This window comes from Ambystoma mexicanum, chromosome 7q, assembly GCF_040938575.1.
Source record: "Ambystoma mexicanum isolate Mex_15411 chromosome 7q, UKY_AmexF1_1, whole genome shotgun sequence".
Lineage (NCBI taxonomy): Eukaryota > Metazoa > Chordata > Amphibia > Caudata > Ambystomatidae > Ambystoma > Ambystoma mexicanum.
The window spans coordinates 1,153,841,602-1,153,866,632 of NC_090941.1; positions in this window are offsets into that span (position 1 = coordinate 1,153,841,602).

The following is a 25,031-nucleotide window of genomic DNA, read 5'->3' on the forward strand; positions in this document are numbered from 1 at the left end:
GCAGACGACAAGGAGTAATCTGCCTCCAAGAGCCATTTTTCATCATAAAAGGGACAAGGTATGCAGACGACAAGTGGCATGATGAAACGATTAAATGCAAAGCTGAGGGGCTTCGAGGGCTGCCAGACGAAACATATGAGTGGGCAAAGGAAACGTGCATCCCCATTTGGTCACAGCATATCACCAAGCTGACATAGGTCACACCCTTGGAGAGACCCATAAAGATTCAAAAGGAAATACCGCACGAACTCTGCTTCCATGGAGAAGGGAAGGTGAATATGGGAACCATGCAGCAGTGCAATAAGACTTTAATAATGCCACATTAATAATGCCACATATGAAAAAAGGCGCTGCTGCATTAATGGACATATACTGGATCTGTGGCAAATGAGTTTACCTGCATCTCCCAGCATCCTGGAGGGGCACTTGTGCCCTAGCCACACTTCACTCAGCATTAATGTGATACCAGAGAGCCATGTTCAGTTTACAGCAAGGCCTTCGGCTGACGCATCGGCAGCAGGCCAATCAGCTGACACATCAGCAGCAGGGCAATCGGCTGAACCATCGACAGCGCCCGATGAGACAATCACTGAGCCCCCAGCATATGAACTATTGTCAGAAGAAACATTAAGAACCAAGTTGTCACGCAGAAAAAGATCCAATTATATTTCGTCCAAATCGTCAGAACTCCTTGCTGAAATCCCACAGCAGTACAGGCTTTTCTCATCTGCAGAGACATTTTTTGCATCATTTCTAGCACCAGGCGTTCAAGCAAGGACAAACGCGAAATGGCTCCAGATAACACGCTGGGAGCTCATCCAGCTGACCAATGACACTGAAGAAGGATTCAACATCATAAAAATAGAGCTCCGTGCACTGCGCCTGATGACGATGCAAAACACATATGTCTTAGATCTTATCACGGCGATGGACGGTGGTGTTTGCAAAAAAATTGGGGGGGCGTGTTGCACGTTCGTACCAACTTCAGATGCTGATAACGGGACACTGTCACACGTGATAACAGCAGTACATAATTTAGGAGAAAGAATGAGAGCAGAAGGTGGAGCAGACAACAACACGTGGTTTGACGATCTGTTCAGCTGGATACCATCATGGGTGAACATAGCAGCGAAGATACTCATTCCCATTATTGTCTTTCTTCTCCTAATATTCTGTGCGTGCCAACTGGGATTAAGATGCTGGGAAAATAATATGCCTAATTCAGCAATGATGATGGTAACAGTGGGCCGACAGACAACGGTGGCTACCATGATAGATGCCCAAGTACAAACTGGAGAATACACCACACCGCAGTATAGAATGACTGCCATATATATGCAGTATGGGGACGTGGCCGATAATCTACATTACACTACCATTTAAGAACCAAAGAACTTGTGGTATAAAGAGGTTTGGATAGATTTACATGGGGATGGTGGGATATACTTAATGGTCACCCCAGAAGAATATGCAAGAAGAGGTAACAGTTTAAGAAGTGTGTGTAAAGCATGGATGCCAATAAAGGGTACACCTGCTTGGGATGAGGCTGTGGCTGAAGCTGAGCGCTACCGAAAGGAGAACGGAAAGAACGAGATAAGTAGTTTGTTACTTTAGATGTAACGAAAGGGGGGAATGTATGGGAGCGAGGGGTCCTCGGGCCCCCTCGCATCGTACGCTCCTCAGTACAAGGCTTGGACCACGTGCCTCCGGTAGTGGGATTGCCCCTTGCCTTTATGTAAGTTTAACCACGGTTGACTGTTACATAGATGGGACTACTGAGCAGGACACGGGGCATCCATCTTTTGTGCCCCCTTTCGACTCCATCTTGGGTAAACAGGCCTCACTGCGATAGTACAGCAATGCTCAGCTCCCCTTCCACCAGAGCAGCCAAGGACAGAGACGCACACACACAAGGCGCGCAGGCAGCTGGCTGCCCCCCACCCTTGCACTCCCCCTGCGAAGGAAAGCTCTGCGCTTCCATTTCTCGCGCTGAAGCCGGAGAAAGTTGCAACAATCCACATGCTACAGTTTTCTTCCTCTAAGATCACTGCTCGCCTGAGAACCGGCATGTGAACCAGAATGAGCTAAGCACTTTCTGCTCGATTCATCCCCATAAACGTGCCAGCCACCCACCCCCATTTTAGAACAATTTATTGTCATCTTGACCCTGCGCTCCCTGTAAGGTATTCCTTTCAAGTGCCAGAACCTCGCCTGTGCTGCAAAACCCACCCAACACACCCACTACTAACCTTAAGCATTTTTACTACTATATATGTTTTTACTTGTACTAATGAGTTTGAAACCTAGCAGATATGTGAAACTCAGCTTGATTCTTTTACTTGCACAATAAGGTCAAGGCCTCCAATGAAAGCCACGAATGACCCAATTGTACTGACAATAATTGTTATGGGTAACTTGTGTAGAAATATGAAAAGTAGCATAAAATGTTTTAGATAATTTGTTATTTAGTGTTTTTCAGATGTAACCTATTAGCTTAGGTAGTGAACACAGTGACCGGACCCTGACCTGCGTGGAGCACAAGATATTTGACGTCCGTCATCTGGTCAGCCACTCAGCCAACCAGAAGGAAGAGATGCCACCCACACCTACAGCACCACACCGCCTGGCCAATCGGGTCCATTTAGCATTTTTTGTTAGAGTTACTTTAATTAATATATATACTAGCACTGATGTAAATGTGGTAGGGAGTTTTTTGGGTTATTTCCTAGCTGGAGAAATAAACCATCCTTTGAACTCTTGCAGCCGGCTCTCGGTGCCTTCTTCCCCGACAAGGGGTTGCTTATTTTATTTTCTCTCACACGTAGTAAGCCGGGGAAGGGCACCTACATTTTTGTTCACCCCCGCCACGTGATTTAGAGAGGTGCCTTGAGGCCTGCGCCGCCCGGCAGCGTGATCCAGGGCGGCCCCCAGCAGAACCATCGCCTCTGCGGTTGACCAGGCTGTGCACACCAAGAAGAAAGGGTCAAGGGTTCCCGGTTGACGAATACCCGATCAAAAAAGCTGCTCGCCAAGGCAGGCCACGGCTTGGTTGGGGGACGGACCTGAGCGAGGTCCGGCCGTGAGCGGTGACCCTCGGAGTACCTGACTGAACACGTGGACCCGGTTGCAAAGACCCCAAAGGAAGGTAAGGGGAAATACGGGAAGAAGGGAACGAGCAACAAAGGGAAGGTAGTTAAGAATAGGGTCTGCGTGAGTGATGGTAAGGCTTTTCTGATTTATCCTTTATATGGCCAATAGGTGTTGTAAGAAGTGAGAAGAAGAGAAGTGGTATCCTAACCCGTACGGGGTAGAAGGCGACGCCGCATAGCATTTGTCCGGACCAAGTGCAGAATAGAAATAAAGAGAAAATAGTAGGGGTCTCGAGTAGACTCGGAGTAGTTTTTTAGAACATTCTTTTTCCGTGAAGGTAAGAGATCTTGAGATATAATAAAGGTGAACGGGGTGGGGAGTGAATGTGAAATAATAGATAGGATAGGAAAGAAGTGAAACTAGGGATAGTAACAGGAATAGGGAAAGAACAAACGCACGCAGGCAGTGCATGTGTATGTTGCATGATTATATGTTTGTCGGTCTGCTTTTGTGTATATGTCTTGTTGAAACACGCTAAAGTATTTCAGTACAAGTAATTTGTGATTGATATAAGATAAAGCAAAGAAAGAAATTGTGAGAGGTGACCAGGTAACACCTCTCAGAAAGCTAATGCGACATATGATAATTGTGAGCATTGATAAAGAACGTATTATTTCCACATATTGTAACTGACATACCAAGTGAGAGGTGGGAAGAGATTCAAGGGTACTAGAATATACAAGGAAGGAAAAGAAACATTGCCATGGGGGGAGTAACACCACTGGCACATATTTGCCAGCACCTTACACTATATAGCGACAGGATACAGAAGTATCACGATCAATGGATCACTGAGATAAAAGGAGACGGGGTTACACCAATTTGGCCAGAAGGAGGATCATTTGACAAAAGAGTGTTGGACCTAGTATCAACACATTTGCTAGCACGATACAAAGGGAAACAGTAACAGAACCGAAGAGAAGTATTAGATTTATGGCGAATGTTCGAAGAAGTTGCCCCCACGGCAGAGGTAGGTACAAGCCGACAAAGGGCAAATGCTGCCAGGGGGAGGGGAGGTACCCCCGCTGTCATTGGCAGATCTCACACCCCCGATAGGGGTGACAAGCAATGCAACCCCAGCAGCCTCGGTATCAGGGCAATCTATAGCATCGCAAGAGACGTCATCGCAGCAAAGATAAGAACAAGAGTGGCAGTCAGGACAGTTCCTGTTTCAATTGAATAACAAACCAGTGAGAATTATACTCCCAGATACACCGGAGAGTCAACAAAGTGGAGATCAAAGTGAAAGACAAGGAAGTGAACCCAAGGAAAACTGGGAGGAGAACAACGAGCTAGAGTCAGAAATAGAAGAAATATGGGATGATTTAGATGAATATGAAGAGGCAGCTGCCGCAGAGGGTTCCCCACTGCCAAACTGCCGTTACCCAGACACACTATTGCCACCATTATGGCAAGGTACATTAAGACAATGAACAGGGAGGACAGGAAACATACTGGTAAGTAAAACGAAAAAAGGGAGGATGAGCAAAACGGGAAAGAAACAGAAACTACAAATGCCACTAATACATAAAGGAGCAGGTAGGCCAAACTATATCCCGTGGGCCCAAATGGACAAAACCAACCTGTTAAAACTCCTCCCCCGCTGACGGGAGGGGCAGGTAAGTGGATACATGTATTTGAGAAGAACACGGCAGGCGTGCGTTAGCTATAGGTGATGTGAAAAGCTTATTAGTATCAGCAATCGGGGACCAAGCAGACACAATCTGGGAAAGAGCAGGATTCCCGGGAGTAACAATGAGCTGTGACCAACACGATGGATCACCATTCAACAATGTTCGAGCACAAGTATGGGATGCATTGCGGCGTGCATTTCCAGACGTTCCAGATTTACATGCAGTGATGCAGTGCACGATGGAGGAGAACGAAGATCCTGCGCAATTCATTTTGCGAGTGCAAGACTTATGGAGAAGCGAAACTGGTACGGCATGGAATCAATCAACAGCCTTTTTCTATTTTATCATTAAAAAGGGGTTGCCAAAAGAGGTGCATAAGGCCTTGGACAAAATAGCTGGGATCGAAGCCAAAGGGTGGCCTGAAATTCAGAGCATAATTGTACACCACTGGAGGAGGATTAAAGAGAAGGAAAAGGAGGTCACGCAAAAGAGGCTGGCCGACGAAGCAAAATGAGTACAGACGGAATTAGTGAGGGTCGCCGCCATTACTGCCAGTGCAACAGCAGACAGAGGAAACAAAGGAGAGGAAAACGCGGGAGAAAGGCCCGTTGGGATAGCAGCGCAGTGGGTTGGAGAGGACCAAGGACAGTGGAACGGAGAGGAACAGCCATGCCAAGGATCGCAGTGGCAGAACAGGCCGGCCCAGGGAAGAGGTGGGTACCGCGGGCAGAGGGGAGGATACAGAGGAATGGGAAACAGAGGGTATGGTGGGCAAGGACCAAGGGGAGGACAACAGGGGTCGTGTTGGAATTGTGGAAGATGGGGACAATGTTCACGAGATTGTAGAATGCGACCATCAGGGTATTTTCAAGGGCAGCAGCAGCAGCCCATGAACAATGAACAGGGGTGGGGCTGCCCACACCCAGGTAGCCCTTGTGGAGCTCCAATGGGGAGGGGGGGACAACAAGATCAGTACTGCTATGACCCCCAAATGCAACAAAGACAGCCAGCCCCACAACAGCAGCAACAACAGCAGCCACAACAGCAAAACGCACTACAGCCCATGGCGAGACAAAACCCAGTAGGGAACATAAACAATAACCCTTTTGCAGCGGCCGCAAACGGTGCCCCTGCACCATTCCGTGGTGTAACGGTCGTGGGTGACAACGTTTTTTCAGTGCCAGGTCAGCAAAGATACCAAGACTAGGACAGCCCACAGGGAACACTTGCGTGTCCAGTCCTATCCACCACACAAAGTGCAAATGAGGAACCACTAGTGGCGGCAGAGATAGGAAACAAGCAGTTTATCTTTATGGTAGACTCTGGAGCAGAAAAATCATGCCTCAGAGAAGGGCGGTTTCAGCTCTCGGGAAGAAATTTGGAGACGCAGGGCTTCTCTGGGGCTATTTTAAAAGTTCCTTATACAAAAGATCTTGATGTAACAGTAGGGGGAAAAACCGTGCGCGCACCCTTATTGTATTACGAAGACGCGCCAATCAATTTGATGGGACGAGACTTGCTCAGTAAGTTAAACATGACCATAGCCTTTACTGAAAGAGGAATAGTATGCTCGACGCCAGGGGTATGCCCCGTACGAGCACTCTTGATAATAAGCACGGTCACAAAGGAAGTTGCAGTAAGAGGGATCCCCATTGACATGGACATGTTTGTCTATGGAATACAGGTATTAGCACGAGTAGTGCCTGAAATAACACAAAAAGAGTGGAGAATACCATCAGACTTCATATTCCGCCCAATCACACCAACAGATGTAGTGCCAGGCACAATTATATCTATAGACATTGAGGCAGTTCAAGTTTCCAACAAACGCATTGTGGTCATAGGCCTGGACACGGAGGGACACGAGTGGAGAAGTGTGCTGTGCATAGAGCCAAACATAATGCTAAAAGATATAACTGATGAAGAATTGTTTACTGATTACGAGGGGGATGGACAAATAATAATGGAAATAAGCATACCATGTGACATTATGATCCAATACAGAGAAATACACAACCCACTCATGGCTAACATAAAGGCCCCACCGACAATATTTGAGGAAGACATGGCCAGGGTAGCACCTGAAATTTGGACCACAGAGCCACACGATGTGGGATTATTGTATGAGGTGACTCCCATAAAGATAAAACTGAAACTAGGTGCCCTCCCACCCAGAGTGAAACAATACCCAATATCCAAAGAAGCAGAGGAAGGTATTAGAGAAACAGTGAATGCACACCTAAGCCAAGGTATCTTAGTGCCATCAACTTCCCCATGCAACACAGCGATTTTTCCGATTAAGAAAGCGAAAGGAGGGGTGTGGAGAATGGTGCAGGACCTCCGTCCACTCAATGACGTCATCCAAAAAGAGTTCCCATTAGTGCCTAATCCGGCATCAATATTGTGTAGTATACCAAAAGAGGCAACTTGCTTCACTGTCATTGATCTGAAAATGCCTTTTTCTCTGTGCCACTCGCACCAGAGTTGCAGTACCTTACAGCCTTTACATTAGGAAACAGCAGATATGAACATCGCAGACTTCCACAGGGGTATTGCGAGAGCCCAAGCATTTTTAACAGAGTACTACGAGAAGACATTGGCAACATAGATGTAGGGAGCACCATTATACAGTACGTAGACGATTTACTCGTCTGCAGCAAAACAGAAGAAGAGTGTAGAGACGATTCGATAACACTGCTTAACATATTGGCTGCCAAGGGATACAAGGTGGACGTTGTATATCTCGGTCAGCAAATATCTAAAGATGGAAAAAGAATACTACCAGACAGAGCTGCTGCTATTCGACACATTATCATACCAAAAACAGTAAAGGACATGCAGAAATGTCTTGGCATATGTAACTATTGCCGAGCGTGGATCCTCGATTACGCAGCATACACACGGCCAATGCTACAAGCACTGAAAGAAGCACAAAAGAACAGAGCCCCAATAAAATGGACACAGGAGACAATTGCCCAATTCTCTCGATTAAAAGACCTTATTTCATATGCCCCAGTCCTTGGCATTAATGACAGCAGTATTGACACAAAAGACATCATTAGGCCACAAACCATTAGCGTATTACAGTGGAATATTAGACCCAGTAATGCAGGGACATTTCGCTCGCGAACAGGCCCTCGCTGCAGCAGCCTTCGCTATTGAGAAAAGTGCCACAATCGTAATGGGATGTTCAGTGACGCTATATGCAGAACACTCATTATTTGCTATCTTGGAAAGATCAAAATCTACTCTCACAACACAGAGAGCCTCTGCTTATAAAATAATAATATCAAGTCCAAATGTACATGTGGTCAGATGCAAGACAGTGAACCCAGCCACATTCATTACAGAGCCATGCACAACTGAGGATTTACAGGAACACGATTGTAGCACGTATGAGGGAGAGGGCGATGACATTCCCAAAGCAAGAGAAAATGCCCTTACAGAAGGAGAAATGTATTTCATAGACGGGTCAGCATCCATAAACTCAGAGACAGGAGAGAAACATGTGGTGATGGCAGTAGTGCGCATGGAAGAAGACACATACGAAGTGATTGTTCAAAAGCGCCTCCCCTCACACTACTCTGCACAAGCAGCCGAACTGACTGCATTAATCAGCGCGTTACACACAGCCAAAGATTGTGCCGTGGCAATATATTCAGACTCAGCTTACGTCACCACCACAGTTCACTCAGGGCTATCACGTTGGCGAAGGAGAGGGTTCAGAAGAGCAGACGGGTCCCCCGTACAACATGCCGCGTTGCTAAATGAACTAATAGAAGCTTTAGCAGAGCCATCGGTAGTAGCGGTGGTTAAATGCCAAGCCCATACCAATAACACAGACGCCGTCTCATTGGGGAACGTGGCAGCCGATGCGGCAGCGAAGGAAGCCTTGTACTTCAATAAGACACCAACATCAGAGTACATTGTAAAAACAACCACAGCAGAACAACCAGCAGAAGCATACAGTAACACACCCATAGCACAATTGATAGAACTCCAGAGAAGGGCCCCACCGGAAGAGCAGGAGTTGTGGGGCAAACAAGGGTGTAAGCAATCAGCCACAGATCTCATTTGGAGACAGGAAACGACAGGCAAGGTAGTGATGCCTGTAGAATTATTAGAAGTAGCATTCCAACAACTGCATTTCCCAGCTCACGTTGCAAAACAACACATTGCCTCAGATATTCAAGAGGATTGGTTTGTTCCTAATCTTCACAAATACTTGTCTAAATTTGTGATAGAATGTACTACATGTCAAACTTACAATTCAGGAATGACATTACGAACTCTGCGTGGCACTTTGCCACGCCCTACAGGTCCATTTAGAGAACTACATATCAACTACGCCGATATGGGAGAAAGATGTAATGGAGCAAGATACTTGATTGTGGTGGTATGCCCTTTTTCACGGTGGGTGGAAGCGGGCCCCTGTCCCCATCCTGATGCAAAATGTGCTGCCAAGTTCCTTGTGCGAGAAGTATTCTCGCAGAGGGGAATATGTGACGTGATCTGTCCAGACAACGGCACGCACTTTGTGAATGACCTTTTCAAGGAAGTAACCTCCCTTCTGGGGGTGAAACATAAACTATGTTCGATTTATCATCCAATGGCCAATGGAGTTGTGGAGTGGATCAACGGGCTGCTCAAAAGCAAATTATCGAAGTTATGCAGCACGTTGAAAAAAAATTGGGTATATTGACTGCCCCTAGCACTGTTCCAACTCAGAAATCAACCATGCAAGGATCACCATTTATGCCTGCACGAAATCGTGACGGGGAGAAGAATGCACACGCCGCTCTCTCCTGTTAGCAGGGTGTCTGATGCACACAGGGCTGCCACAGTGCTGGGGGAAGAGTTTAAGGAACACCTAGCACAGCTAACACGTGCAGTATGCAGCATAGCAAAACAAATTGCTCCGCCATTTACTGAAGATGTAGCAACAGACACCTCCATGCCGGCAGCAGATAGCCCGGAGGGGCCTTTAATGCCAGGGGAGCATATTTATGTCAGAAGTTTTGTAAGAAGGTGGAATTCACCAAGATTTCATGGTCCATACACAGTGGTGTACAGCACCCCAACTGCAGTTAAAGTAAAGGGGTTAGAATACTGGGTGCACCTCTCAGATGTGAGAAGGGCGCATAGTGTCGAACTTCCCCAAAATGAAACCGACTGTGTGGATGCCATAGCTAACACAGTCTGACATGATGAAAACTGCAACTTAGACAGGGAAAGTATAGTGGAAAAGCAAATGTTTTTACATATTTTGTCTCTCTCTCTCTCTCTCTCTCTCTCTCTTTCTTTCTTTTCTTCTCATGTAAATGGTGTTGTTTTCTCTATTTTTCTTCATTATTTTTATGATTAATGAAAAGAAATTCTTAAATGCCTAATTGAGCAAGGAGATGAAAAAGAATGAACAATTACAAATATGTTTCTTTTCATGATGACTTAACGAATTTGTCTCGCCCACATAGGTTCAACATGAGCCAATGCGACGAAACGGCTGAGCAGGCTGAGATGTTAGACAGAAATAGGGATGCCACTAGGGCCAGTAGATCAAATAATTTGGAATGTGTTATAAAATATGCTGCCATACTATTTGCAATAATGATGTTTTATTTTATTTGGTATAATGTTGTTTTATATGTGGCAAATGAAATGAACAAAGGGGGAAGCGAAATTGATATGACAAAACCAGGGTCTAAACTAATATGGACTGGAGCAACAACTATTTTGAAGGACACTTATAACATTGAATCGAATAGTATAAAGACAACATCCCCCTATGAACAATTGCATGTAAACAAAACTGCTATTCCTTTGTTGAGTAATACTATGGCCAAGGAAATAGAGCTTGGATGGAATGCAAATGACAATTACTATTGGTTGACTAACTCCAGAAATACAAGCATGTGCAAACACACTGCACCAGAAACCACTACTGAATACACACATGTCATCATGAACAACATAGATGAAGCATGGTCTAGAATATTTGCGCTGCAATATTTACGAGTTGGTACCCAATTAAAAAACAAAAGGAGGAGAAAAAGGGGGGTGGGAAAAAACAGATACGATGTTTATCATAATCTGGGGTTAGATGAAATATAGGACCCCCGACAACCTGACCAATCAAATAAATGGTATTCAGACATGAGCACCGCAGCAAAGCAAGCAAGTAATGAAAGTTGCTACGTGTGCTCACTTATTCCTCATGCAACTGGAACCCCAGAAATGCTAATCCCACAGGAAGTACCCTTGTCTGAGGCCCAATGTTTGATTCATCTGATGCTGTGTAGAATAAAAAAGACATTTCAGGCACACACAGTCACCATGGAAAAATTGGAAAACGAACAAACTTGCACCAGCAGACGACAAGGAGTAATCTGCCTCCAAGAGCCATTTTTCATCATAAAAGGGACAAGGTATGCAGACGACAAGTGGCATGATGAAACGATTAAATGCAAAGCTGAGGGGCTTCGAGGGCTGCCAGACGAAACATATGAGTGGGCAAAGGAAACGTGCATCCCCATTTGGTCACAGCATATCACCAAGCTGACATAGGTCACACCCTTGGAGAGACCCATAAAGATTCAAAAGGAAATACCGCACGAACTCTGCTTCCATGGAGAAGGGAAGGTGAATATGGGAACCATGCAGCAGTGCAATAAGACTTTAATAATGCCACATTAATAATGCCACATATGAAAAAAGGCGCTGCTGCATTAATGGACATATACTGGATCTGTGGCAAATGAGTTTACCTGCATCTCCCAGCATCCTGGAGGGGCACTTGTGCCCTAGCCACACTTCACTCAGCATTAATGTGATACCAGAGAGCCATGTTCAGTTTACAGCAAGGCCTTCGGCTGACGCATCGGCAGCAGGCCAATCAGCTGACACATCAGCAGCAGGGCAATCGGCTGAACCATCGACAGCGCCCGATGAGACAATCACTGAGCCCCCAGCATATGAACTATTGTCAGAAGAAACATTAAGAACCAAGTTGTCACGCAGAAAAAGATCCAATTATATTTCGTCCAAATCGTCAGAACTCCTTGCTGAAATCCCACAGCAGTACAGGCTTTTCTCATCTGCAGAGACATTTTTTGCATCATTTCTAGCACCAGGCGTTCAAGCAAGGACAAACGCGAAATGGCTCCAGATAACACGCTGGGAGCTCATCCAGCTGACCAATGACACTGAAGAAGGATTCAACATCATAAAAATAGAGCTCCGTGCACTGCGCCTGATGACGATGCAAAACACATATGTCTTAGATCTTATCACGGCGATGGACGGTGGTGTTTGCAAAAAAATTGGGGGGGCGTGTTGCACGTTCGTACCAACTTCAGATGCTGATAACGGGACACTGTCACACGTGATAACAGCAGTACATAATTTAGGAGAAAGAATGAGAGCAGAAGGTGGAGCAGACAACAACACGTGGTTTGACGATCTGTTCAGCTGGATACCATCATGGGTGAACATAGCAGCGAAGATACTCATTCCCATTATTGTCTTTCTTCTCCTAATATTCTGTGTGTGCCAACTGGGATTAAGATGCTGGGAAAATAATATGCCTAATTCAGCAATGATGATGGTAACAGTGGGCCGACAGACAACGGTGGCTACCATGATAGATGCCCAAGTACAAACTGGAGAATACACCACACCGCAGTATAGAATGACTGCCATATATATGCAGTATGGGGACGTGGCCGATAATCTACATTACACTACCATTTAAGAACCAAAGAACTTGTGGTATAAAGAGGTTTGGATAGATTTACATGGGGATGGTGGGATATACTTAATGGTCACCCCAGAAGAATATGCAAGAAGAGGTAACAGTTTAAGAAGTGTGTGTAAAGCATGGATGCCAATAAAGGGTACACCTGCTTGGGATGAGGCTGTGGCTGAAGCTGAGCGCTACCGAAAGGAGAACGGAAAGAACGAGATAAGTAGTTTGTTACTTTAGATGTAACGAAAGGGGGGAATGTATGGGAGCGAGGGGTCCTCGGGCCCCCTCGCATCGTACGCTCCTCAGTACAAGGCTTGGACCACGTGCCTCCGGTAGTGGGATTGCCCCTTGCCTTTATGTAAGTTTAACCACGGTTGACTGTTACATAGATGGGACTACTGAGCAGGACACGGGGCATCCATCTTTTGTGCCCCCTTTCGACTCCATCTTGGGTAAACAGGCCTCACTGCGATAGTACAGCAATGCTCAGCTCCCCTTCCACCGGAGCAGCCAAGGACAGAGACGCACACACACAAGGCGCGCAGGCAGCTGGCTGCCCCCCACCCTTGCACTCCCCCTGCGAAGGAAAGCTCTGCGCTTCCATTTCTCATGCTGAAGCCAGAGAAAGTTGCAACAATCCACATGCTACAGTTTTCTTCCTCTAAGATCACTGCTCGCCTGAGAACCGGCATGTGAACCAGAATGAGCTAAGCACTTTCTGCTCGATTCATCCCCATAAACGTGCCAGCCACCCACCCCCATTTTAGAACAATTTATTGTCATCTTGACCCTGCGCTCCCTGTAAGGTATTCCTTTCAAGTGCCAGAACCTCGCCTGTGCTGCAAAACCCACCCAACACACCCACTACTAACCTTAAGCATTTTTACTACTATATATGTTTTTACTTGTACTAATGAGTTTGAAACCTAGCAGATATGTGAAACTCAGCTTGATTCTTTTACTTGCACAATAAGGTCAAGGCCTCCAATGAAAGCCACGAATGACCCAATTGTACTGACAATAATTGTTATGGGTAACTTGTGTAGAAATATGAAAAGTAGCATAAAATGTTTTAGATAATTTGTTATTTAGTGTTTTTCAGATGTAACCTATTAGCTTAGGTAGTGACCACAGTGACCGGACCCTGACCTGCGTGGAGCACAAGATATTTGACGTCCGTCATCTGGTCAGCCACTCAGCCAACCAGAAGGAAGAGATGCCACCCACACCTACAGCACCACACCGCCTGGCCAATCGGGTCCATTTAGCATTTTTTGTTAGAGTTACTTTAATTAATATATATACTAGCACTGATGTAAATGTGGTAGGGAGTTTTTTGGGTTATTTCCTAGCTGGAGAAATAAACCATCCTTTGAACTCTTGCAGCCGGCTCTCGGTGCCTTCTTCCCCGACAAGGGGTTGCTTATTTTATTTTCTCTCACACGTAGTAAGCCGGGGAAGGGCACCTACATTTTTGTTCACCCCCGCAACGTGATTTAGAGAGGTGCCTTGAGGCCTGCGCCGCCCGGCAGCTTGATCCAGGGCGGCCCCCAGCAGAACCATCGCCTCCGCGGTTGACCAGGCTGTGCACACCAAGAAGAAAGGGTCAAGGGTTCCCGGTTGACGAATACCCGATCAAAAAAGCTGCTCGCCAAGGCAGGCCACGGCTTGGTTGGGGGACGGACCTGAGCGAGGTCCGGCCGTGAGCGGTGACCCTCGGAGTACCTGACTGAACACGTGGAGACCCGGTTGCAAAGACCCCAAAGGAAGGTAAGGGGAAATACGGGAAGAAGGGAACGAGCAACAAAGGGAAGGTAGTTAAGAATAGGGTCTGCGTGAGTGATGGTAAGGCTTTTCTGATTTATCCTTTATATGGCCATTAGGTGTTGTAAGAAGTGAGAAGAAGAGAAGTGGTATCCTAACCCGTACGGGGTAGAAGGCGACGCCGCATAGCATTTGTCCCGACCAAGTGCAGAATAGAGATAAAGAGAAAATAGTAGGGGTCTCGAGTAGACTCGGAGTAGTTTTTTAGAACATTCTTTTTCCGTGAAGGTAAGAGATCTTGAGATATAATAAAGGTGAACGGGGTGGGGAGTGAATGTGAAATAATAGATAGGATAGGAAAGAAGTGAAACTAGGGATAGTAACAGGAATAGGGAAAGAACAAACGCACGTAGGCAGTGCATGTGTATGTTGCATGATTATATGTTTGTCGGTCTGCTTTTGTGTATATGTCTTGTTGAAACACGCTAAAGTATTTCAGTACAAGTAATTTGTGATTGATATAAGATAAAGCAAAGAAAGAAATTGTGAGAGGTGACCAGGTAACACCTCTCAGAAAGCTAATGCGACATATGATAATTGTGAGCATTGATAAAGAACGTATTATTTCCACATATTGTAACTGACATACCAAGTGAGAGGTGGGAAGAGATTCAAGGGTACTAGAATATACAAGGAAGGAAAAGAAACATTGCCATGGGGGGAGTAACACCACTGGCACATATTTGCCAGCACCTTACACTATATAGCGACAGGATACAGAAGTATCACGATCAATGGATCACTGAGATAAAAGGAGACGGGGTTACACCAATTTGGCCAGAAGGAGGATCATTTGACAAAAGAGTGTTGGACCTAGTATCAACACATTTGCTAGCACGATACAAAGGGAAACAGTAACAGAACTGAAGAGAAGTATTAGATTTATGGCGAATGTTCGAAGAAGTTGCCCCCACGGCAGAGGTAGGTACAAGCCGACAAAGGGCAAATGCTGCCAGGGGGAGGGGAGGTACCCCCGCTGTCATTGGCAGATCTCACACCCCCGATAGGGGTGACAAGCAATGCAACCCCAGCAGCCTCGGTATCAGGGCAATCTATAGCATCGCAAGAGACGTCATCGCAGCAAAGATAAGAACAAGAGTGGCAGTCAGGACAGTTCCTGTTTCAATTGAATAACAAACCAGTGAGAATTATACTCCCAGATACACCGGAGAGTAAACAAAGTGGAGATCAAAGTGAAAGACAAGGAAGTGAACCCAAGGAAAACTGGGAGGAGAACAACGAGCTAGAGTCAGAAATAGAAGAAATATGGGATGATTTAGATGAATATGAAGAGGCAGCTGCCGCAGAGGGTTCCCCACTGCCAAACTGCCGTTACCCAGACACACTATTGCCACCATTATGGCAAGGTACATTAAGACAATGAACAGGGAGGACAGGAAACATACTGGTAAGTAAAACGAAAAAAGGGAGGATGAGCAAAACGGGAAAGAAACAGAAACTACAAATGCCACTAATACATAAAGGAGCAGGTAGGCCAAACTATATCCCATGGGCCCAAATGGACAAAACCAACCTGTTAAAACTCCTCCCCCGCTGACGGGAGGGGCAGGTAAGTGGATACATGTATTTGAGAAGAACACGGCAGGCGTGCGTTAGCTATAGGTGATGTGAAAAGCTTATTAGTATCAGCAATCGGGGACCAAGCAGACACAATCTGGGAAAGAGCAGGATTCCCGGGAGTAACAATGAGCTGTGACCAACACGATGGATCACCATTCAACAATGTTCGAGCACAAGTATGGGATGCATTGCGGCGTGCATTTCCAGACGTTCCAGATTTACATGCAGTGATGCAGTGCACGATGGAGGAGAACGAGGATCCTGCGCAATTCATTTTGCGAGTGCAAGACTTATGGAGAAGCGAAACTGGTACGGCATGGAATCAATCAACAGCCTTTTTCTATTTTATCATTAAAAAGGGGTTGCCAAAAGAGGTGCAGAAGGCCTTGGACAAAATAGCTGGGATCGAAGCCAAAGGGTGGCCTGAAATTCAGAGCATAATTGTACACCACTGGAGGAGGATTAAAGAGAAGGAAAAGGAGGTCACGCAAAAGAGGCTGGCCGACGAAGCAAAATGAGTACAGACGGAATTAGTGAGGGTCGCCGCCATTACTGCCAGTGCAACAGCAGACAGAGGAAACGAAGGAGAGGAAAACGCGGGAGAAAGGCCCGTTAGGATAGCAGCGCAGTGGGTTGGAGAGGACCAAGGACAGTGGAACGGAGAGGAACAGCCATGCCAAGGATCGCAGTGGCAGAACAGGCCGGCCCAGGGAAGAGGTGGGTACCGCGGGCAGAGGGGAGGATACAGAGGAATGGGAAACAGAGGGTATGGTGGGCAAGGACCAAGGGGAGGACAACAGGTGTCGTGTTGGAATTGTGGAAGATGGGGACAATGTTCACGAGATTGTAGAATGCGACCATCAGGGTATTTTCAAGGGCAGCAGCAGCAGCCCATGAACAATGAACAGGGGTGGGGCTGCCCACACCCAGGTAGCCCTTGTGGAGCTCCAATGGGGAGGGGGGGACAACAAGATCAGTACTGCTATGACCCCCAAATGCAACAAAGACAGCCAGCCCCACAACAGCAGCAACAACAGCAGCCACAACAGCAAAACGCACTACAGCCCATGGCGAGACAAAACCCAGTAGGGAACATAAACAATAACCCTTTTGCAGCGGCCGCAAACGGTGCCCCTGCACCATTCCGTGGTGTAACGGTCGTGGGTGACAACGTTTTTTCAGTGCCAGGTCAGCAAAGATACCAAGACTAGGACAGCCCACAGGGAACACTTGTGTGTCCAGTCCTATCCACCACACAAAGTGCAAATGAGGAACCACTAGTGGCGGCAGAGATAGGAAACAAGCAGTTTATCTTTATGGTAGACTCTGGAGCAGAAAAATCATGCCTCAGAGAAGGGCGGTTTCAGCTCTCGGGAAGAAATTTGGAGACGCAGGGCTTCTCTGGGGCTATTTTAAAAGTTCCTTATACAAAAGATCTTGATGTAACAGTAGGGGGAAAAACCGTGCGCGCACCCTTATTGTATTACGAAGACGCGCCAATCAATTTGATGGGACGAGACTTGCTCAGTAAGTTAAACATGACCATAGCCTTTACTGAAAGAGGAATAGTATGCTCGACGCCAGGGGTATGCCCCGTACGAGCACTCTTGATAATAAGCACGGTCACAAAGGAAGTTGCAGTAAGAGGGATCCCCATTGACATGGACATGTTTGTCTATGGAATACAGGTATTAGCACGAGTAGTGCCTGAAATAACACAAAAAGAGTGGAGAATACCATCAGACTTCATATTCCGCCCAATCACACCAACAGATGTAGTGCCAGGCACAATTATATCTATAGACATTGAGGCAGTTCAAGTTTCCAACAAACGCATTGTGGTCATAGGCCTGGACACGGAGGGACACGAGTGGAGAAGTGTGCTGTGCATAGAGCCAAACATAATGCTAAAAGATATAACTGATGAAGAATTGTTTACTGATTACGAGGGGGATGGACAAATAATAATGGAAATAAGCATACCATGTGACATTATGATCCAATACAGAGAAATACACAACCCACTCATGGCTAACATAAAGGCCCCACCGACAATATTTGAGGAAGACATGGCCAGGGTAGCACCTGAAATTTGGACCACAGAGCCACACGATGTGGGATTATTGTATGAGGTGACTCCCATAAAGATAAAACTGAAACTAGGTGCCCTTCCACCCAGAGTGAAACAATACCGCATATCCAAAGAAGAAGAGGAAGGTATTAGAGAAACAGTGAATGCACACCTAAGCCAAGGTATCTTAGTGCCATCAACTTCCCCATGCAACACAGCGATTTTTCCGATTAAGAAAGCGAAAGGAGGGGTGTGGAGAATGGTGCAGGACCTCCGTCCACTCAATGACGTCATCCAAAAAGAGTTCCCATTAGTGCCTAATCCGGCATCAATATTGTGTAGTATACCAAAAGAGGCAACTTGCTTCACTGTCATTGATCTGAAAAATGCCTTTTTCTCTGTGCCACTCGCACCAGAGTTGCAGTACCTTACAGCCTTTACATTAGGAAACAGCAGATATGAACATCGCAGACTTCCACAGGGGTATTGCGAGAGCCCAAGCATTTTTAACAGAGTACTACGAGAAGACATTGGCAACATAGATGTAGGGAGCACCATTATACAGTACGTAGACGATTTACTCGTCTGCAGCAAAACAGAAGAAGAGTGTAGAGACGATTCGATAACACTGCTTAACATATTGGCTGCCAAGGGATACAAGGTGGACGTTGTATATCTCGGTCAGCAAATATCTAAAGATGGAAAAAGAATACTACCAGACAGAGCTGCTGCTATTCGACACATTATCATACCAAAAACAGTAAAGGACATGCAGAAATGTCTTGGCATATGTAACTATTGCCGAGCGTGGATCCTCGATTACGCAGCATACACACGGCCAATGCTACAAGCACTGAAAGAAGCACAAAAGAACAGAGCCCCAATAAAATGGACACAGGAGACGATTGCCCAATTCTCTCGATTAAAAGACCTTATTTCATATGCCCCAGTCCTTGGCATTAATGACAGCAGTATTGACACAAAAGACATCATTAGGCCACAAACCATTAGCGTATTACAGTGGAATATTAGACCCAGTAATGCAGGGACATTTCGCTCGCGAACAGGCCCTCGCTGCAGCAGCCTTCGCTATTGAGAAAAGTGCCACAATCGTAATGGGATGTTCAGTGACGCTATATGCAGAACACTCATTATTTGCTATCTTGGAAAGATCAAAATCTACTCTCACAACACAGAGAGCCTCTGCTTATAAAATAATAATATCAAGTCCAAATGTACATGTGGTCAGATGCAAGACAGTGAACCCAGCCACATTCATTACAGAGCCATGCACAACTGAGGATTTACAGGAACACGATTGTAGCACGTATGAGGGAGAGGGCGATGACATTCCCAAAGCAAGAGAAAATGCCCTTACAGAAGGAGAAATGTATTTCATAGACGGGTCAGCATCCATAAACTCAGAGACAGGAGAGAAACATGTGGTGATGGCAGTAGTGCGCATGGAAGAAGACACATACGAAGTGATTGTTCAAAAGCGCCTCCCCTCACACTACTCTGCACAAGCAGCCGAACTGACTGCATTAATCAGCGCGTTACACACAGCCAAAGATTGTGCCGTGGCAATATATTCAGACTCAGCTTACGTCACCACCACAGTTCACTCAGGGCTATCACGTTGGCGAAGGAGAGGGTTCAGAAGAGCAGACGGGTCCCCCGTACAACATGCCGCGTTGCTAAATGAACTAATAGAAGCTTTAGCAGAGCCATCGGTAGTAGCGGTGGTTAAATGCCAAGCCCATACCAATAACACAGACGCTGTCTCATTGGGGAACGTGGCAGCCGATGCGGCAGCGAAGGAAGCCTTGTACTTCAATAAGACACCAACATCAGAGTACATTGTAAAAACAACCACAGCAGAACAACCAGCAGAAGCATACAGTAACACACCCATAGCACAATTGATAGAACTCCAGAGAAGGGCCCCACCGGAAGAGCAGGAGTTGTGGGGCAAACAAGGGTGTAAGCAATCAGCCACAGATCTCATTTGGAGACAGGAAACGACAGGCAAGGTAGTGATGCCTGTAGAATTATTAGAAGTAGCATTCCAACAACTGCATTTCCCAGCTCACGTTGCAAAACAACACATTGCCTCAGATATTCAAGAGGATTGGTTTGTTCCTAATCTTCACAAATACTTGTCTAAATTTGTGATTGAATGTACTACATGTCAAACTTACAATTCAGGAATGACATTACGAACTCTGCGTGGCACTTTGCCACGCCCTACAGGTCCATTTAGAGAACTACATATCGACTACGCCGATATGGGAGAAAGATGTAATGGAGCAAGATACTTGATTGTGGTGGTATGCCCTTTTTCACGGTGGGTGGAAGCGGGCCCCTGTCCCCATCCTGATGCAAAATGTGCTGCCAAGTTCCTTGTGCGAGAAGTATTCTCGCAGAGGGGAATATGTGACGTGATCTGTCCAGACAACGGCACGCACTTTGTGAATGACCTTTTCAAGGAAGTAACCTCCCTTCTGGGGGTGAAACATAAACTATGTTCGATTTATCATCCAATGGCCAATGGAGTTGTGGAGTGGATCAACGGGCTGCTCAAAAGCAAATTATCGAAGTTATGCAGCACGTTGAAAAAAAATTGGGTATATTGACTGCCCCTAGCACTGTTCCAACTCAGAAATCAACCATGCAAGGATCACCATTTAAGCCTGCACGAAATCGTGACGGGGAGAAGAATGCACACGCCGCTCTCTCCTGTTAGCAGGGTGTCTGATGCACACAGGGCTGCCACAGTGCTGGGGGAAGAGTTTAAGGAATACCTAGCACAGCTAACACGTGCAGTATGCAGCATAGCAAAACAAATTGCTCCGCCATTTACTGAAGATGTAGCAACAGACACCTCCATGCCGGCAGCAGATAGCCCGGAGGGGCCTTTAATGCCAGGGGAGCATATTTATGTCAGAAGTTTTGTAAGAAGGTGGAATTCACCAAGATTTCATGGTCCATACACAGTGGTGTACAGCACCCCAACTGCAGTTAAAGTAAAGGGGTTAGAATACTGGGTGCACCTCTCAGATGTGAGAAGGGCGCATAGTGTCGAACTTCCCCAAAATGAAACCGACTGTGTGGATGCCATAGCTAACACAGTCTGACATGATGAAAACTGCAACTTAGACAGGGAAAGTATAGTGGAAAAGCAAATGTTTTTACATATTTTGTCTCTCTCTCTCTCTCTCTCTCTCTCTCTCTTTCTTTCTTTTCTTCTCATGTAAATGGTGTTGTTTTCTCTATTTTTCTTCATTATTTTTATGATTAATGAAAAGAAATTCTTAAATGCCTAATTGAGCAAGGAGATGAAAAAGAATGAACAATTACAAATATGTTTCTTTTCATGATGACTTAACAAATTTGTCTCGCCCACATAGGTTCAACATGAGCCAATGCGACGAAACGGCTGAGCAGGCTGAGATGTTAGACAGAAATAGGGATGCCACTAGGGCCAGTAGATCAAATAATTTGGAATGTGTTATAAAATATGCTGCCATACTATTTGCAATAATGATGTTTTATTTTATTTGGTATAATGTTGTTTTATATTTGGCAAATGAAATGAACAAAGGGGGAAGCGAAATTGATATGACCAAACCAGGGTCTAAACTAATATGGACTGGAGCAACAACTATTTTGAAGGACACTTATAACATAGAATCGAATAGTATAAAGACAACATCCCCCTATGAACAATTGCATGTAAACAAAACTGCTATTCCTTTGTTGAGCAATACTATGGCCAAGGAAATAGAGCTTGGATGGAATGCAAATGACAATTACTATTGGTTGACTAACTCCAGAAATACAAGCATGTGCACACACACTGCACCAGAACCCACTACTGAATACACACATGTCATCATGAACAACATAGATGAAGCATGGTCTAGAATATTTGCGCTGCAATATTTACGAGTTGGTACCCAATTAAAAAACAAAAGGAGGAGAAAAATGGGGCTGGGAAAAAACAGATACGATGTTTATCATAATCTGGGGTTAGATGAAATAGAGGACCCCCGACAACCTGACCAATCAAATAAATGGTATTCAGACATGAGCGCCGCAGCAAAGCAAGCAAGTAATGAAAGTTGCTACGTGTGCTCACCTATTCCTCATGCAACTGGAACCCCAAACATGCTAATCCCACAGGAAGTACCCTTGTCTGAGGCCCAATGTTTGATTCATCTGATGCTGTGTAGAATAAAAAAGACATTTCAGGCACACACAGTCACCATGGAAAAATTGGAAAACGAACAAACTTGCACCAGCAGACGACAAGGAGTAATCTGCCTCCAAGAGCCATTTTTCATCATAAAAGGGACAAGGTATGCAGACGACAAGTGGCATGATGAAACGATTAAATGCAAAGCTGAGGGGCTTCGAGGGCTGCCAGACGAAACATATGAGTGGGCAAAAGAAACGTGCATCCCCATTTGGTCACAGCATATCACCAAGCTGACATAGGTCACACCCTTGGAGAGACCCATAAAGATTCAAAAGGAAATACCACACAAACTCTGCTTCCATGGAGACGGGAAGGTGAATATGGGAACCGTGCAGCAGTGCAATAAGACTTTAATAATGCCAGATATGAAAAAAGGCACTGCTGCATTAATGGACATATACTGGATCTGTGGCAAACGAGTTTACCTGCATCTCCCAGCATCCTGGAGGGGCACTTGTGCCCTAGCCACACTTCACTCAGCATTAATGGTGATACCAGAGAGCCATGTTCAGTTTACAGCAAGGCCTTCGGCTGACGCATCGGCAGCAGGCCAATCGGCTGACACATCAGCAGCAGGGCAATCGGCTGAACCATCGACAGCGCCCGATGAGACAATCACTGAGCCCCCAGCATATGAACTATTGTCAGAAGAAACATTAAGAACCAAGTTGTCACGCAGAAAAAGATCCAATTATATTTCGTCCAAATCGTCAGAACTCCTTGCTGAAATCCCACAGCAGTACAGGCTTTTCTCATCTGCAGAGACATTTTTTGCATCATTTCTAGCACCAGGCGTTCAAGCAAGGACAAACGCGAAATGGCTCCAGATAACACGCTGGGAGCTCATCTAGCTGGCCAACGACACTGAAGAAGGACTCAACATCATAAAAATAGAGCTCCGTGCACTGCGCCTGATGACGATGCAAAACACATATGTCTTAGATCTTATCACGGCGATGGACGGTGGTGTTTGCAAAAAAATTGGGGGGGCGTGTTGCACGTTCGTACCAACTTCAGATGCTGATAACGGGACACTGTCACACGTGATAACAGCAGTACATAATTTAGGAGAAAGAATGAGAGCAGAAGGTGGAGCAGACAACAACACGTGGTTTGACGATCTGTTCAGTGGGATACCATCATGGGTGAACATAGCAGCGAAGATACTCATTCCCATTATTGTCTTTCTTCTCCTAATATTCTGTGCGTGCCAACTGGGATTAAGATGCTGTGAAAATAATATGCCTAATTCAGCAATGATGATGGTAACAGTGGGCCGACAGACAACGGTGGCTACCATGATAGATGCCCAAGTACAAACTGGAGAATACACCACACCGCAGTATAGAATGACTGCCATCTATATGCAGTATGGGGACGTGGTCGATAATCTCCATTACACTACCATTTAGGAACCAAAGAACTTGTTGTGGTATAAAGATGTTTGGATAGATTTAGATGGGGATGGTGGGATATACTTAATGGTCACCCCAGAACAATACGCAAGAAGAGGTAACAGCTTAAGAAGTGTGTGTAAAGCATGGATGCCAATAAAGGGTACACCTGCTTGGGATGAGGCTGTGGCTGAAGCTGAGCGCTACCGAAGGGAGAACGGAAAGAACGAGATAAGTAGTTTGTTACTTTAGATGTAACGAAAGGGGGGAATGTATGGGAGCGAGGGGTCCTCGGGCCCCCTCGCATCGTACGCTCCTCAGTACAAGGCTTGGACCACGTGCCTCCGGTAGTGGGATTGCCCCTTGCCTTTATGTAAGGTTAACCACGGTTGACTGTTACATAGATGGGACTACTGAGCAGGACACGGGGCATCCATCTTTTGTGCCCCCTTTCGACTCCATCTTGGGTAAACAGGCCTCACTGCGATAATACAGCAATGCTCAGCTCCCCTTCCACCGGAGCAGCCAAGGACAGAGACGCACACACACAAGGCGCGCAGGCAGCTGGCTGGCCCCCACCCTTGCACTCCCCCTGCGAAGGAAAGCTCTGCGCTTCCATTTCTCACGCTGAAGCCGGAGAAAGTTGCAACAATCAATATGCTACAGTTTTCTTCTTCTAAGATCACTGCTCGCCTGAGAACCGGCATGTGAACCAGAATGAGCTAAGCACTTTTTGCTCGATTCATTCCCATAAACGTGCCAGCCACCCACCCCCATTTTAGAACAATTTATTGTCATCTTGACCCTGCGCTCCCTGTAAGGTATTTCTTTCAAGTGCCAGAACCTCGCCTGTGCTGCGAAACCCACCCAACACACCCACTACTAACCTTAAGCATTTTTACTACTATATATGTTTTTACTTGTACTAATGAGTTTGAAACCTAGCAGATATGTGAAACTCAGCTTGATTCTTTTAGTTGCGCAATAAGTTCAAGGCCTCCAATTAAAGCCACAAATGACCCAATTGTACTGACAATAATTGTTATGGGTAACTTGTGTAGAAATATGAAAAGTAGCATAAAATGTTTTAGATAATTTGTTATTTAGTGTTTTTCAGATGTAACCTATTAGCTTAGGTAGTGACCACAGTGACCGGACCCTGACCTGCGTGGAGCACAAGATAATAATAAATAATAATAATTTGGCACTTATATAGCGCTACGAACCCTCAGGTATCTGAGCGCTGCTTATTATTACCCACGGTGTGTGGTGCTCATATTTGACGTCCGTCATCTCGTCAGCCACTCAGCCAACCAGAAGGAAGAGATGCCACCCACACCTACAGCACCACACCGCCTGGCCAATCGGGTCC